The following is a 19,451-nucleotide window of genomic DNA, read 5'->3' on the forward strand; positions in this document are numbered from 1 at the left end:
TTTGAACATGGAGTACAGATGTGACGTAGGTTTTCAAAACTTACAGTACTTACAGTGTAGGTTTTACACATTTGTTGATTTGATTTAAATGAAATGAAAATGAAAACAAACATTGCATTTGTAGGCGAGCATTAATAAGCCGGCGAATTACTTCTCTTAAAAGTGGTAAGTACATAATTTTAAGAACATACCACTTACTAGCTAAGGAATAGTAGGTATTACGTTTAAGACTATTACAGTGCTGTTTTGGTATACATACCACAAATTTTTTAACAATTTATTTTTATTTTTATAAGCTTATAGAACTTTTAAGTTTAGAAAAATGATGTAGAATGTAAAGGTTAATATGTATAACATCATAACTTCAAAATTTACTTAGAGAAAGCCTTGACTACATGAAAAAGAAAATGCGAAGGCATGGAAGTACAGGTACGAAACGAAAACCTATATACGTTAAGCTTTGCAGATGATCAAGTAGTAATTACACAAGATCAAGACGACCTCAGATACATGATGAAGAAACTACAAGAAGAATATACCAAGGCTGGCTTAGATATTAACCTCGCGAAAACAGCACCTATCTACAAGTGAAGAAGACATAGAAGATCTACAGATCGATGACAACGTAACAATCAAAGGAAAGGATACATTCAAATACTTGGGCTTTATAATCACGAAAAAGCAACAACAGAGAAAGAAATTACACAAAGATTAGGACAATCAAGAACAGCAATCCGACAACTTAACTCAGTATGGTGGGATAGACACCTAAATATGAAGACAAAAACACAGATGTATAAAACACTAGTGCGAAGTATTACGACATATGGGGCTGAAAATTGGATCATAAACAAGAAAAACAGCAGTAAGATAGTAGCAACAGAGATGGAATGCCTGCGAAGATGTAGAGTAACAAAAATGGATAGGAAAAGTAATGACGAAATAAAGCAAAGAACATCAATAGAAACAGACAAACTAACATAAATAGAACAAAAAAGACTAAAGTGGTATTGACATGTAAGAAGAACTAGCGACAGCAGATGGATAACGAGAATAACCGAATAGAGCCCCATAGGAAGAAGGAAAAGAGGACGACCGCGAAAATCCTGAAGGAACGAAGTAGACGACGACATGAGTAAGAGAGGCCCAAACGATGGAGAATGAGACAACAGAGAGAGATTCAAACGGTTGAGCGAGGGAAGGCAGTGAATACTGTAGAATTACTAAATATATTTAATATCATAACTTTATTTGGCACAAAATTGGAGATACCACTTTTAGGCTAAGCACGGCAGAATTCTCTACTAGACAAGCGGTATTGAAGCGGAATAGAGCACTGCCGATGCATTATTCACAATTATTCAAGTGGTACTTAACTGAAAGACACTTCAAAGTATAACAGAAAAATACTTACACAAAGTTAAAGAAAATCGAGGCGGGAGTGCTGCAGAGAACTGTGCTTGGCCCAGTTCTCTATTTGTTATACAATAGCGATATATTTGAACTCTAAAATGAAACAATCTTGTTATTTGTGGACGATCAAGATGTTCTAAAGGTGGAAAATAATCACGAAGAAGCTGCAACAAATTTACAATCTTTATTAAACAAGATCAATGATTGGACCAAAAAATGGAGGATAAAATTAAATGTGGTCAATTTATGTGAATTTTACTAATACAGGCATATTTAAGAAAGGAGATAGAAAACGATGCGAAAACTACAGAGGAATAAGCGTAATATCATCAATAGGAAGATTATATGGGAAGATACTGCGAGAAAAGATAGAGCAAGCATGCATGATATCAAAGGCAAAATCGGAGAGGATCAGGCAGGCTTCACGGCAGGAAGATCATGCATAGACCACATATACACACTGGAACATATATATATATATATATATATATATATATATATATATATATATATATATATATATATATATATATATATATATATATATATATATCGGTTTCAAAACATCTTGCGTCGTTGTCCGATGCATAATTTCCACGAATTTCTATCATTCCATTGTTCTTCGGTCAAGTCTCGGGAGCTCATTGCCTTTGTTATTCCCTCCTTCCATGTTCTTTTTGGTCTTCCTCGTTTCTTACGATTTGGTGGTATCCATTTCATGGCGATTTTTGGTAGTCTTGTTTCTGGCATTCTTTGAACATGGCCATACCATATAAGTTGTTTCCTTTCTATGTCTGTTGCCAGTGATCCATCTACCCCCATCCGATTTCTTATTTCATCATTTCTAATTCTGTCTGCTCTAGATATTCGAAGTGATCGTCTAAATACATCCATTTCTGTTGCTTCGAGTTTTCTTTTATTGCTTTCACACACTGGAACAACTGTTGGAAAAGAAAAAGGCAAAAAATAGAGATATACACTTGGCGTTTGTGGACCTGAGAAAGGCGTATGACTCTGTACCAAGGTCAGAACTATGGGAGGTAATGTACAAATTAGAAATACAGACGGAACTCATAGAAGCTACAAAAGCTCTGTATAAAGAAAATAAAGTGTCCATTAAAATGGGAACAAGAATCATAGGAGACTTCACCACAACAAAAGGGATCCTGCAGGGTTGTTCCACATCTCCAACCCTATTCAAAATATACTTAGAGAAAGCCTTGACTACATGGAAAAGAAAATGCGAAGGCATGGGAGTACCGGTACGGAACGAATACCTAAGGCTGGCCTAGATATTAACCTCGCGAAAACAGAGTACCTATCTACAAGTGAAGAAGACATAGAAGATCTACAGATTGATGACAACGTAACAATCAAAGGAAAGGATAAATTCAAATACCTGGGGTTTATAATCACAAAAAAGGCAACAACAGAGGAAGAAATTACACAAAGATTAGGACAAACAAGAACAGCAATCCGACAACTTAACTCAGTATGGTGGGATAGACACCTAAATATGAAGACAAAAACGCAGATTTAAAAAACATTAGTGCGAAGTATTATGACATATGGGGCTGAAAATTGGATCATAAACAAGAAAAACAGCAGTAAGATAGTAGCAACAGAGATGGAATGCCTGCGAAGATGCTGCAGAGTAACAAGAATGGATAGGAGAAGTAATGACGAAATAAAGCAAAGAACATCAATAGAAACAGACATACTAACATATGTAGAACAAAAAAGACTAAAGTGGTATGGACATGTAAGAAGAACTAGCGACAGCAGATGGATAAAGAGAATAACCGAATGGAGCCCCATAGGAAGGAGGAAAAGAGGACGACCCCGAAAATCCTGGAGAAACGAAGTAGACGACGCCATGAGTAAGAGAGGACTAAACGATGGAGAATGGAACAACAGAGAGAGATGGAAACGGTTGAGCGAGGGAAGGCAGTGCTCTCTAACACTTTGAGAACAAAGTATTAGAGAGCAGCGTCGATGCCTCTTGGTACGCTAAAACAGCTACATGCTACATACACCGAGACTTGAAGATAGAGACTGTTAAGAGATAATAAGGAATTGTACCAATACTTTTGAGCAAAGATTGTATTAAGATATGAATGTCCAGACTCTCCAACTTCTCGATAATACAGAGTTAGTAAAAAGACTGAAGAGGATGGAGCCCTTCAAGTTAGTGTACTGGTTAATTCAAAAGCAGAGTGTTGTGCGGCTTAGTGTACACGAGTGATTGTGTAAATAATTAATGTAAGTAAGAAATACCCTGTAGTAACATTTTTGAATGTAACTACAGTTTTAAGATTCATCAGTATTAATTTAGGACAAAACAGAACTACTCATTACGGCTCATACAAGTTATTACTAAATGGAAGCAATGTTTCAACAAACACAAAATAACAGTCTTACTTTGTAAATTTTTTAACGTTCATTCATCTTCTCGTTTTACGCCGTTCATAAAAGACCTAACCCAACTGTTCGGTGCAATTTCCTTGGCGACGCTGCCGTTCTCGAGGTGGCCTCGTCGATTGTCTGCGTCGCCGGCAAAATTGCTCATCACGTCGGGAAAACATGCTTTGTCACACTGGAGAACCTGTCCATGCATTAGAAATAGTTTATTGCATTTTAAGGACGACAGGGTTTTTCCTTAATCCCTCCTTTGAGCGCGGCGTTCGTTTATTATTGAAACGCCGTGTCGGAGAATGGACTTGGAAAAATAACTAACAAAATGGAATTAAAAGAATTTAATGTTGTTTTTAAGCAGCACCGTGACGAAGCGAGCAAAAGGACTTTAGTTTTTTAAATTCTCTGTAAATGTTTTTGTGTAAACGACTGAAAAAAAGTAATTAAATAATTTTCTTACTGTTTTTCTAATAATACAAACTTCTGGAAAACATTAAGGATTTATTTTATTAAAAACGACACGACAACTTACCAATTGGTCTAAAAAAACGTTTAGAGAGAAATCTATTAAACGAGCTCCATTTTAAGAATTTAAATATTTAATTTAACAATAAAAGAAAGTGAAAATGCATGATGGGACAAAGGAAAAACTGTAATTCTGAAGATTAATATCGACGAGACAAAATAGATCATCCACTAAAGACCACACAACATGGAAAAAATCCTGGACCAAACAACCTATTTACCTAAGTTTTATTGTAATAACGCTCTATAATTGAATCTATTTTTCCGGTTAGACCTCCAAGAAAACTTCTATGAACACTTTCAGACTATAAAAACGAGACTACAAATGATAAATATGTAATCCTTGTGGGTGATTCTAATGCCTGTGTTGGCAGTGATATAATTCCAGGAATAAAACAGCAATATAATGAAAATTATCAGAAATGAAAAAAGAGACCAGCTAACGGACCTATGCAGCATAAACAAGATACGTTTTATTAATTTATTTTTCTCTAACAAAGTATAATAAAAATACACTTTTAATAACAGTAGAGGACAAAGATTTATGATAAAATATATTCTGCCGAATAGAGAGTTACAATCTTCTCAAATCTTGGATGTAAGAGGACTAACATCATCTGAAATAGGAAGCTATCATAAATTGGTATTGTGCAAATTCCGAATAAAAACACATATATTGTGATAACAAAACATCAGAATACACCATAAAGATAAAAGTCGAAAGCTTACACAAGATACCTATTCCAAAAAGGAATAACCGAAAAAAGACGAAACACATATATCACAGAAAGTGATGGATTCGAAAAAAGCTGGGCAAAAATTAAGTCTAATTTCTTAGCCTAGGACAAGGCAGTTCTTGGTAAAAAAACAAAGAAGGCAAAGAACTCCATGGTTTTATACAGAACAGAAGGAAAAATGTAAGGAAAAAAAGCTTACCTAAAATACATGCCAACCAAAACCCAAGGTATACCATAATTACAAGACAATTAGAAGCGCATGCACTTGTAAGAAAAATTAAAAATGATCACTGGGAATGTTTTTCGAAAGAAATGGAACAATGGATTTTTATGATCTGCAAAAGGAAATATGGCGCTTCATAAGAGGTCAAAGAATGAATAGAAAGGAACTAATAGAACCAAAACAGATAGAAAAAGATACGTGGGTTGACTACCTGAAAAAGCTCTATGCAGAGGAAGAACAAACGACGCTAGAACCTGAAACACCAGAAATTGCTATAAATGAAAAAATTAATATAAATGTACAGGAAGTTTGGAAAATACTTAAAAACGTCAGGATCAGAAAAGCAGCAGGTAAAGACGGAATACCAAACGAATTACTGAAATATTGTGGAGCAGCAATGACAAAACAATTAACAACATTAATTAATAAAATTATGATACTAGAAGAATGGAGAACGAGCGAACTAATTCTACTATTCAAAAAAGGAGATAAAAAACAGCCAGAAAACTGCAGAGGTATAAACTTGGTAAATACTACGCTTAATCTTACAACTAAAATTTTACAAGTGCTAATGAATTAAAGGATAAGCTTAGCAGATGAACATTAGGGTTTTCGTAGTGGAAGGTCGTGTAAAGATGCAATTATCGTTATAAATCTAATTACTGAGAAATCACTAGAAGGTAATAGTTCAGCATTTTTGTATCTGAGTGACCTAAAGAAAGCGTTTGACAGAGTAATACTCAAAGATGTAATCCATCTTCTGTACTATAGAGAAGTTTCCCTAAATATTATAACAACTATCGAGAACCTATACCAAAAACAACAAAATAAAAGTCAAAATAGATGGACAACTTACAAGTCCTATAGAAATAGGCAGCGGAATAAGACAAGGGGATTTATTGAGTCCCATGCTTTTCAATTTGATCATGGATGAAATCATCAACAGTGACAGAGGAAGAGGATACATAATAAGAAACAAAGAAATAAAAATACTCTGTTACGCAGACGACGCAATATTGAGAGCCCAAGATGAAGATAGTCTGCAAAGACTGGTCCACAGATTTAACATAAGAGCAATAGAATTTAATATGACAATCTTATCGTAGAAAATAGAAAACTAAAACAATTGTATTTAGCAAATAACCAACCAGATATAAAGTAGAAATTGATGGCATCCGTATTGAACAAGTATTGGAAATAAAATAACTGGGAATTAAATTGTTTTGCTATGGAGACCTGGACAAAGAACTGAGAGATCAAGCATAAAAGCAAATAGACTGACAGGATGCCTTAATAAAACTATATGGCGAAAGAGACACATTAACACTGAGATGAAGTTAAGAATTTATAAAGCCCGTGTAAGACCAATAATGACATATGTCTCAGCAACAAGACCCGACACAGCCACAACTCAAAAGCTACTGGAAACGGCAGAAATGAGAGTACTGAGAAGAATTACAGAAAATTAACTTCATTAGTGTTCAACATTAGTGTTCAACGACATGATATAAACAAATACAATTTACACAAAATTCTTCAGATCTCTTAGAAACAGATTCTTGGCAGCCAAAGACTACAACTCTAAACATACACATTGGAAACCTAGAATTATTTTTTCAAAAGAAAGACAAACTTATATGTGTATGCAAGACAATAAATGACAGAAATAAAATACCAGATCTTTTTGGTATCACTATAGGTTTATTAAACAACCACTTGTTATGATCTGTCTTTTAATCATTCTCGTGCTTTAATAGAAGTAAGTTCAAAATCCTTTACAGATCACTATCGAGTACATTAACTACAAAATCAACAAAATGGTAACAATTCAGAGAATTACTAACGAATAAATTAGAATTAAATATCTTATTTAAAGCAAACCCTAAAATTGAAAACTACACGTAATACCCTATCAACCACAATCCAGAACATTAAGTGTATTTTCTCGGCATTCTTTAAACGTTTAACCGCGCGATACTGCGTTTTAATTAAATATTCCCGTTTAGTGTTTTGTTGATACCAAGTTAAGCGAATGAATTAAAAAGATAATTACTCACGCTGAGGCGTTGTTAGAAACAGCTGCTCTAGCGTTTGTCCAAATTTCACGTCGAATTTGTAAAGTTTTCTGTTTTTGCCACTTTTCATGGAAAATGTGTAAAGTATAGTGGCAGTTTAATGGTTCAGTTACAGTTTTAACTGAGGTTGTGTTTAACCTTAAACCTCACTTTTGTTTTGTCCCTGGTTGTTGTTCTAGACTATAGATGTAGTCTACTTGTTCGTGTGGCAGAGAGGTTAAGCCCAGTTCTCCCAGAAATTGTCCAGTAAAGTCTAGTTTTCACCCCTAGCATTTTTGTGTAAAACGCCAGTGCAATCCTGGTAACTTTTGCGTTTAAATTTTAAAGGAAAAGTAAAAATAAACATTTTTATTAATAATTGCTTTCATCATTCAAAAAGATAATTTTTTATTTGTAATTATTTATATTGTTCTGAAGCTATTTTCTTGTGGCATTTTAAATTAATTATTGAAACGTCAATAAACGTATTTTAACCTTTAATTGTGGCTTATTCCCATTTAAATATAAATTAATGTAATTACTTATTTCTGCTATAAATTATAACCCAGTAACAATAGTAAGTGTTTCTCTTTATATTGTATTTACTTTTGTGACTATGAATATAGTATTTTTGTAATGTCTATTTTAGAGTATTTTTGTGCCATCTATATTTTGTAACTCTTTGTGTTGAGACAACAATAAATGTTTAGTTTTTTTTCTAAACCATTTTCTTTACTTATTTTAACTAACTCTCTAACCCCTTTTTTTAGTTTCAGTTAAAAATATATATTTTTCATTTCTAATAATTATTTTAATAGTTACAACTAGTTTGTTGTAATCGTTATAATTTGGCACCTCGAAGCGGTGTCCATTTTAAATTGCTAGAGGTCTTTCTTGTGTTTTGTTTTGTTTGTTCCAAGAGACTTATGTAAGCAACCCTTAGTTTCATTTAGTAGTTGCCCCAATCCAACCCCCTTGCCATCCACGACCCAGCTACTCCAAATAAACCCTGAGTGCCGTTCGTATATACGTTTCGTTTATTTTGCTTGCCCTATCTCCACCCCCAGTAACTTCTGTCCCAATTTTTAACCTCTTATAATATTACCCTATGTGGTAGGCAAAATATTACTTTACAATTTCTGCGAGGATATATATCTTTATTTTCCAATATAGTTTGCTAAGCTTTTATCCATTTTTTAGTTAAAACATCAGTAAAAATATTATGAAATTAACTTGTACAATTATTTTGATATCCACATTTCTTCCAATGAATATCTTAGTAAAAGTAAGCTTCGAAATAAATTTAAGCTGAGCAGTTTTTCTTTATTTGCCAAAATTTTAATTATTGGACAAGTGTTGTTTTTCAGATAAACGCTTCAATTGACCGTACGAATTTGAGGTGCTATCACTTTTGCCTTAATAAAACAGTGGAATTGATGGATTCATTTACATGATACACAGGGTGTTTCAAAAAAGGTGACCCCGTCTCTAGGGCAGGTAAAAAACTTGAAAAATAATTGGGGTTTGCTTAGTAAAAAATTTTTATAACGCCATCCGTTTGAACAGGGCGTTAAATTAAAAAAAATAACGCATTTTTTACGATTTTGCCGAAATTACTGGCAACATTGTAATGAAATTTTATACGAATATGTTTTGGTAGCTGATACATCCCATTAATTTGTTTTTATATCTGATTCTCATAGAGGGCGCTAGTTACACGGTAAGTATTATTCAATATAGGTAAAAAGGTACTCTTGGTAAAACTCGATACTGTATACCGTTTTCGGAATATTTTGATTTGAAAATTATGAAGTAATAATTGATGCTGGTATAAAATAGTTAGTAATTAAACAAAACTCACATGAAGAAAATTAAATTAATGACTAAGAACATAAAATAAAATTCAATTACAGTAAGTGTTCAAAATGCCCTCCATTTTTGCGAATACACAAGTCTATTCTTTTTTCTAAAGATTTCATTAACCTTCTAAACGGTAGGAAGTCAGATATGATGTCATTAAATTGACGTTAAATTCTTTCTTCCAATTCTTGGCGTGAATTTACCTCTGTGGCATAGACTTTTTCCTTAATATACGACCAAACTGCGTAGTCCAAAGGATTAAAATCGCATGACTAAGGAGGCCAATGAATCGGAGCTTCTGCACCTCTACCAATCCATCGATTCGGAAAATGATTACTCAACCAATTACGACACCTTCTATCAAAGTGTGGTGGAGCTCCATCGCGCATAAAAAATAAAGATCTTCGCTCGTTTAGCGTTAAATCTTCTAATATCTCGAATAAGGAATTATTTAAAAAATCAAGATACATATCACCATTTAAATTTCCAGGTAGGATATGATAACCTATTAATTTGTTACTTAAAGTTGCTGACCAAACATTAAATTTAAATGAGTGTTGGTAATGTGATACCCTTTTGACTCGTGGATTCTCATCACACCAGTATTGTGCATTATGGGAGTTAAACATACCTTGTCGCGTAAAGGTGGCCTCGTCCGTAAAAAGAATGCATTTTAAAAAATTTGGATTGTGGGCTGTCCTTTGTTGCAATGTTTCACAAAAATCCACTCTAACCGGTAGATCATCTGGCAAGAGCTCTTGGACTTGTCTGTAATGAGAAGGATGTAATTGCTGTTCTTTCAGTATCCCCCAAGTACTTGAAGAAGAAGTATTTGTTTGTCTTGCTATATTCCTTACGCGAACTGTTGGATCTTGATCAAGTAAATTTAAAATATTATTTTCTTTATTAATTGTTCTTGTTGTTCTTGGTCTACCAGAATTTATTTTATTTGGTCTCACATTCCCAGTTTCTCGACAACGTCGTTCAACGGCTCTAAATGTTTTTTGCTTGGTAAGTTTCTTCTAGGAAACTTTTCTGCATAACGTGTCACAGCTGCATTAGAACATACTAAACATTCGCCTAAGGTTAATAACATGTCAGTGTATTCAACATTTGAGTACATTTTGATTTGACTTTACAAATAACAAGGTTTCAAAACTCTAATTATTGTTGATTTATCGTCATAACAATCAATAAATGTCAGATTTCCATGGCACACTTGGAGAAAATAGAGGTATACCTATTAGAACTTTATCATTACTATCAGCATCAATTATTACTTTATAATTTTTAAATCAAAATATTCCGAAAACGGTACACAGTATCGAGTTTTACCAAGAGTACCTTTTTCGTATAAAGTTTAATGATGTTTAAGTTTACCTGAAATTTTGATTAATAATTATACTCTTAAAAAAGTTATATTGACTTATACTTAGTACGAGCAGTGTAACTAGTGCCCTCTATGAGAATCAGATAGAAAAAGAAATTTATGGGATGTATCAGCTTCCAAAACATATTCGTATAAAATTTCATTAAAATGTTGCCAGTAGTTTCGGCAAAATCGTAAAAAATGCGTTATTTTTTTTTATTCAACGCCCTGTTCAAACGGATGGCGTTATAAAAATTTTTTACTAAGCACACCCCAATTATTTTTCAGTTTTTTACCTACCCTAGAGACGCGGTCACCTCTTTTAAAACACCCTGTGTATCATGTAAATCAATCTATCATGTTCCAAAACATATTTGTATAAAATTTCTTTACAATGTTGCCAGTAGTTTCGGCAAAATCGTAAAAAATGCGTAATTTTTTTTTCTTCAACGCCCTGTATCTTGAAAACGGATGGCGTTACAAAAATTTTTTACTAAGCAAACCCCAATTATTTTTCAGTTTTTAACCTACACTACAGACGGGGTTACCTTTTTTGAAACACCCTGTATATTGATTTACAGAGAACATGTTTTCTAATCGAATGGTATGTATTAACGAAAAAGTTTTTGAGTTTTTATTAAAAAAAGTGGAATATTAATATTGTTCCTTAGACATTTTTGATGTGTCTTAAAAAAAACGGGTGTGGCAGTCCAGTGGGACTGCCGGTAGAAGTTATACTTCTATACACGCGTTCGCCGTTAAAAATTTATATGGGAGTCAATCTGCACAATCATTACATATTTAATGCTATAGGTAAGAGGTAGCAAAAAGAGAAAAAGAATTAGGTATATAGGTATATGGTGCATCGTTTGCTGTATATAAACATTTGACCTGTAATAGGAGTATAGTAAATGAAGGCTTGTATCAATATTTTAATGAAAATATATATTTTTATTTTCATATATGTATAAAAGGAGTTGAATGCAAAAAATTTTTTTACACAAACTCTGCAGTCAAATTCATTGTTTATTTTGTTATTAATATAAAAATTACAATACAATACACTGCAACATAATTCAATATAATAATACAATACAAATTAAAATGCAATATTCATAAGTATTTAAAACTGCCAATATACATAACTTACTTTACGAAGATAAAAATAAAAAACCAACAACTCGGATTATGTTGTAAATTTTCATTTTATTTTAAAATTTAGCATTTTTGCGTATATTACATATATTTAATAACATTAACGTGAGGTTTTTAAATATTTCAAAAATAAAAAAGGAAATTCCTATTGGGATTCGAACTCACGTACACCAGCGTATAAATGAAACACGTAAACGATTTGCCAATTAGACATGATACTAACGTATTTCAAAATTGACAGTTGTCTGTCATACAGTGATTATTTTGAAATACAAAAGCCTAAAATAATTATGAACATTTAATAAATAATACAAAACATATCACATAAATAATAATATTAATATATATTATATTATATATATATATATAATATTATATATAATATAATATATTTATAATATTAAATATATATATACGAAAGGAACATTTTTATTCTCGAGAGAGGAAAAGAGAGAAAATATATCTTATGTCTCTCTCTTACTCATTATCTTACAAATGGTTTCACAGATTCACTCCCGTGCAAATTTCCAACGCCGACCGTGCGTATAGAAGAATTTGAAGGCAACATAATCCAACAGAACGACACAAATAAACCAAATCTATATGGAATTAGGAATAAAATAAATATTTAAAGGTAATAAATAAAAATGTTCATGACGTTATAGGGCCCACTACTAATTTCCTTTACAATAGCTATATAACACATAAAAATAATTTATGATAATATACTAGAGTTATCAAAGTAATAAATCCTTTAATGTGCAATCTTCGTGGAAACAGATATCCGCCTTTACATAACTCAACCCATACCCACATAGACACATACACACACACACACACACACACCCACAGAACATTCCATATATTCCAGTTTGTTTACTTTATAGTTTCAAATAATAATTCCGCGTGCTATATCGGCAAAGCTTCGAATGCAATCCGGATTATACCGGTATGAGCATAAAGGCAATAACACAAATATATTTTTATATTCGTGCGCATATGCGGCTACCCTGTCTGGAAATTTAATCAAATCCCCATTACTGGTTTTGCTTCGTTGGCACTGCTCTCGGTCGACTGATTGGTTCATAATTTTTGTTTGTGCAACTACCTGATGAGCTCATTATTGCGGAAATTATACCTTGCTAACTATATTTATTTGCAAAATCATAATAAACAAATTAATTAATATTATTATTATTATTATTATTATTATACATAATCAAGAGCAGAGAGACAAGTCCCTATAATGCCCAAACACAAAGAAATTACATTAATAATCTAGTATGGTTCGTTTTTTAACCAGGAGGAGTAAACTAAAAAGACAGATTTACACCCAAGAAAGTCACTAGAAAAGTCACCAAATATATCTTCTTTTTTGGTTGATTATCTCGGCCTTGCGGTAATCCAGTAATCAGTATGGGACAACTAAAATAGGAATATAATACCTATAATATTTAATATTTCCCATTTTTATAATATAATATAATATCCTATTTTTCGAGTTCTCTTCAAGTATTTACAAAATAATAAAATGTACATTTGAATAAACCTTTTTATATTCTAAATGATTGCCTAACTCAGATACAATATGAAAATTTTTTGACTTTTTACGTCATGGGTATTTGTGACTAATCCATATTTATATAATAATGAACGACACATATTTGAAAGATCTGGTTGTTAATTTCACTTAAAATTTTATTTAAAGTGGGCATTTCGTTCTTAAAAAAGGAGATGTGTACTATCCGTCGTACATATGTTTTAACTCTTTTATTGTATGTTGCAAGGATAGAAGGTCTACTGCCAATATTTTTAGGACATTGTTCTGTTCCAGTCTGTTTATTTCCCTAATTGTTCTGTAAATAGTTGAATTCGCGACACCTAAAATTAGCATATTACTTTATTAAATCTTGATTTTAATAATAACTATTCTGCAAAACTAACCTATTGCCTGTTTTTTGCTACCGTGGCTGTCATTTTTATTCCAGGATTATCAATTTTTATTTATTTGTACATGTTTATAATGCATTGTTTTTCATTTGATGATAATTGACCAAAATCTACTAGGCATCTTTTAGGTCGAGAAGGATAATTACCACTAGTACTTGGCATTGAATCCATATTTTTATCTTAATAATACTAAAATCTAAGCACATATGCCCCAGACATATCTAAGCCCACAGCAGAAATTGAAAATTTCTATCAGCAACGACAAAACACCGTAGATAACATAAATGTTAAGCACAAAATTGTCGTATTCGGGGATCTAAAAGCACGGATTGAAAACGATGTCATACCAGCTATAAAACAAAAGTACAACGAAGAAATAATTAATGAAAAAAACCAAGCACTGATAGACTTTTACGTAAGAAATGAAATGAGAATCAACAACTCATTCCTTCCTCATAAAGACCAACATAAATACACTTTTAACAATAATCGAGGCCAGCAATCATTGGTAGATTTTAGAATCACAAATCAAGTGATAACACCGTCATAAGTACTTGATGTCAGAGCCCTAACATCTGCTAACCTGGGGACCGATCACAACCTTATTTTATGCAAGATGCTACTAGAACGTCTGCAACGAAACAGAAAACCCCCCAAAAACACAATATAGAGTCGGTAGCAACAGAGAGTACAAAACTCTTTTATGAGAACAGGATTACCAGCAAACTAAAAAAAATCGAGTTTCAACCAGAATGGAGAGTAGAAAATACTTGGCAAAAAATCAGGAAATGCATCAACCAAGCAGCAGCACAAGCAATTGGCAAGCGGAAAATTAACACGAGGGCGAAAAACTACACCAAACCGTGGTTTTCTCAAGAGGTAAAAAAACTCTCTGAATTAAAACGCAAATGTTGAGGTATAAAAGCACACAGTCGGAAGAAGCTCTCGCAGAATATATCCAAGAAAGAAACGAACTAAACGCAAGATTAAAATCAATCAAAAGAGAACATTGTGCTAAATTCACCAGCGACATGGACTACGACCTACATGGTGCCCAAAAGAAAGTATGGAAAATACTTCGGAACAGGAAAAAACCCGTTAACGAGTTTGTGCAGACCAAGGGAGTAGCTATACAGACATGGCAACAGCATTTAATGGAGCTTTATGATGCTGAAAAAACGCTGAATATAAACGAATACGAAGCAGATATAAGTGCTACAATCAATGACAAAGAGGTAGAAGCAAAGATCAAGAAGCTAAAAAACAGAAAATCACCTGGAACAGATGATATACTTAATTAACTCTTAAAATATGAAGGCCCTGAACTTGCAAGTAAACTGTCACAATTTTTATCAAAATCTTAAACGACACAGAAACACCAGAGGAATTGCATAAGAGCATCACAATCCCCATATTTAAAAAAAGACAAAAAACTTGCTCACAAAACTACATAGGAATAACCCTCTTAAATACAACGACGAAACTGTTCACGAGTATTCTTAAGGACAAATTTTAAAGGCAAATCACTTATGCTGAAGAACAACAAGGATTTACAAGACGGCGGACTATAACAGATGTAGTATTCATAATAAAACAAATAAAAGAAAAAGCTATAGAGTTTGGCATGCCAGCGTATATTTGCTTCATTGACCTGACGAAGGCATTTGACAGGGTTTGCCTGGGAGACATTCTAAATATATTAATAGAAAATAAAACACGGACCAACAACAATAAAATAACAACAATGCAACCAAAGTTAGAACAGAAAAACAATTCACTGAAAATATTCCAACACCGGCAGGAATTAGACAATTCGAAAGTTTTCGTCCCTTCTTGTTTTACCTATTTATGGGCAAAATTATAAAAAAGTCACATCTCTCAATCTCGGATACAGAATGGGCAACTAAAGAATTGGTATGGTGTGTTACGCAGATGGTGCAGCAATTACTGCCGAATCAGAAGATGATCTTCAGAGACAGCTCTTTCAGTTCTTTTAAATAAGCCGCCAACTAAATATGACCATTTCTACCAACAAAACTAAATATATGACAATAGCAAAAGATCCGTTAAGATGTAAGTTAGTGATTGAGAACAACCCCATAGAAGAGGTGATGCAATTCAGATTTTTGTGCATAGATATATAAAGTACACACGACCCAGTAAAGGACCTAAGGAGTCAGATCAACAAAGCATCCGCATTGTCGGGATGTCTGCGGGAGATAGTCTAGTCAAATCCGTATATGCGCACAGATAGTACAATTAGAATCTGCAAGACTTGCATACGACCGTTTATGACATATGTTGTCAAACGGAATCTAAGAGTTGCCGAAATGAAAACCCTAACAACAATAGTGGGCAAAACAAAAAGAGACAGGGTGAGAAAGACATACGTCAGAGTGCAGTGCAAAATTCAAGATATTGTAAGATGGGGAAGGCAGCGTAAGAGGATGTGGTACAATCATGAAAGACGAATGGATGAGAACAGACTCCCAAAAATTGCCCTAGAAAACAACGCGCCCGGTTCAAGACCTCTCGGAAGTCCACCTAAAAGATGGAGGGATAGTTGGCAATCTACCTCCCAGGAAATTAACCAAAGGCAGCTTCAAAATTAAATAGATCGAAAGATCTTCAAAAAGTAGAAGAAGAAGAAGAAGAATAACACTAATACGTCGCTAAATATCCCTGAAAAGAACTATGTTTTATATAAATGCAAACAAAAAATCTAAAAACTAAAGAAATAACGCAGAAAATAAAAAAAACCGTCGATATAAATTTTGAATTTTAAGATTTGATAGATGTTATTAGTGTCACAATGTCACAATTTAGTGAAGTAAATTTGCCTGCGGTTGGACCAATTACAAACAAGTATTACAGCGCGATAAATTTGAGTTACTCACCCTGGTTAAAAAACAAACCATAGTAAATTACAAAATTACAAAAAAATTACAAAATTGAAATTTTTGATTTAAAAGAAAAACAATATTTTAACTATAATATAAAACATTGAAGTCTGTTTTTAAACGCATTGTTAGATGGAGCAGAGACAAAGTCATTACTAAGATTATTTTAGCTCTCAAAAACTCTATTTGGTAGAAAGTTCTGTCTTGATCTTGTAGAAAAGTTAGTGACCCCTGAGGCGTTCATCTTAATTTATGGTAAACATTTCATCGATATTTTTAAAATTAAATTTTAATATTTTAAATGTGGCAATTAAGTCTCCACGTTGTTGGTGAAGTTCAAAAGAACTTAGGTTAGCCATGATGTCTTCCTATATAAGAAGGTCTTCTAGGTCGCAAACGAATACAAGTGGTTTTTCTTTGAACGCTTTTCAACAAAGTTTTGTCTCGAACCAAATCATGATCACGTTGGTCCAACGTATTTAAGAATGGGTCTAAAGAGTGTAAATTTTACAGAATAACTGCATTAAAACTCTCGAAAACACCTCCGAATAAGATATAGTCTGGATTACGGACGTTTACAAATAGAAGTAATATGCTCGGACCAAGGTAGGCTGCTGTTTACGATAACACTAAAATCGTTATAAGAGAACACAGAATTAAATGGTTGCTTGTTAGCAAAGTACGGCATAAGTGAGTTATTTTTAACAATTCGAAGCACTACACACTTTTTTTCCGCATTTAAGGATAGTAGTCACTTGAAACACCAAGTTAAAATAATGTCCATTTAGCCCGTTAGCTGGTTTGTTATTGGATTGGCATGTATTTTTGTGTCATCAGCATAGAACAATATTTGAAATATAATAAGGAACATACTTGGTATAAACCGTAAAAAACAGAGGTACAAGGACAAAACCCTGAGGCACTCCACTTTCGACTAACCTGTCTTGAGAGATTTCCCCAACTATAACTTTGTAATGAAAATCATCTATTCAACAAAGTAAAGTACCGCGAACTCCAAAATGTTCTAGCTTAGGTAGAATTATCCGCATAGCTACACGGTCAAAGGCTTTAGAGAAATCTAGATAAACAAAGTCGAACTGTTAAGTGCCGACTTCCAGTCGTTAACACAATAAAAGAGATTGGTTAGAGTAGAACGACCAGAGACAAATCCATGTTGTGTTGGAATAACGTATTCCTCGAGAAGGAATTTGGTTATCTCCTCGAAAATAATCGCATGCATCATTTTGCTAACTGCTGGCAGCAAGCTAATTGGACGATAATTGTTGGGCTCAAGTTTGTTGTTTTTTTTTTAGAGGTAACAGATGCTAATTACCAAGAAATTCTGTATAAAAGAAGTTTGAATTATTAATGTTAAGGGTATTACAAGCTTGTCTGTGCATATTTTTACAGTTTTGGTCTTTAATTAAGTGTTTAAGTTTAATTAAGTGTTGTATAAGATGATCCACTGTGAATTTATCTTGCTGTAATGATGCGCTCATACGATTACACTTAATAGTAGGTAGTTAGCCATCATTCGTTTATTTAGTATAAACGCTGAAAAAAGAGGTTCGAAAGATTCTTTGACTACGACAATGCTGCAAATGCTTCGATGACTGCGAAAACTGCTAAATTACAAATATGTTTTATCTTCGAAGTCAACTTAAATTGGCTGCGAAACAACCAAATTTTTATCGCACATATGACTTTAGATATCCATTTCGCCCTATGAATGGCTTTGAGGTAATAGAAATTAACCCCTTTATTTAGAACTCCACCTAAAAAACTCACTGATAACTCTAATAATTTTTTGTATCATCTCTTGGTTGAATTCGTTGCAAACATTCTATAGCAAAATTCAAAATTTCTTTTCGGTTCTTTATAATCATAGCTTTAATAGCCGAATCTGTGGAAGCCCAGCGATCTTGGAATTTTTTAAAAATACTTATTTGGAGCCAGATGATTTACTAATCATTCCCTCATCAAATACAATTTCAAATATGAGTTCCAAAACGTGGTGGCAACAGGCTAAAAAAAGCAAGCACTTTCCCAACTTATAGTCAAGAGTGGTACATGTCCCAGACTTTAATCCTGTGTTGCATGCAGGTGTATCAGAACATAGAGCAGCGACATCATAAACTGTAAATCCCATTCCTGCAAACAGATTAAAATTACATTAGGCTAGGTTATTTCTGTTCCATTATGTAATTTTGAAACACTCAGCAGCTGCTCATATCCACCACTGATACTTGACACAAGAACAGGAAGGCGATCTACATGTTCCTTGGAAGTTAAGTCCTCCATTAGCTTACTCTCCCAGTGAACAAAACCAGGAACAGCAATTAAAAAGGCTTTTTTTAGTTTTTTTGCAATCTTGGCTCGATTAATCTCTCTCCACTGAAGAGCTGCGATTAATGACTAACGAGCTTACATCATGACCAAGATTGGATACTACCTCACTAATAATGAATGAGGTTTTCCTGGACAACATCTTGGTTTTATTGAGGGCAGACTAAAGTTCAGAAGTTTATCAGAAGTACAAAAAAGTGAATAAACAAATAAAATACAAAAGTAAACAAGCAAAGGAAAAATAATGAAAAAGCAATGTAAATAAATAGAACATTACTAGAAAAGGGATGATCGTTTTAACACACACAAAAAAAAATTAAAAAATTATCTCACAACGATTGAAAAAGAAAACCGGGAATACTGCAAGATACAAATAGGAAACTGGTGTTAATTAATAAGGAAAAATTAAAGATATGGGCAGAATGCATCAATGAGTTGTTTAAAGAAGATGGAACATATAATAGTAGCCAAAGGCGACAGCAAAATTTCTACGTGTAGGTAATA

Source organism: Diabrotica undecimpunctata, chromosome 8 (assembly GCF_040954645.1).
Source record: "Diabrotica undecimpunctata isolate CICGRU chromosome 8, icDiaUnde3, whole genome shotgun sequence".
Lineage (NCBI taxonomy): Eukaryota > Metazoa > Arthropoda > Insecta > Coleoptera > Chrysomelidae > Diabrotica > Diabrotica undecimpunctata.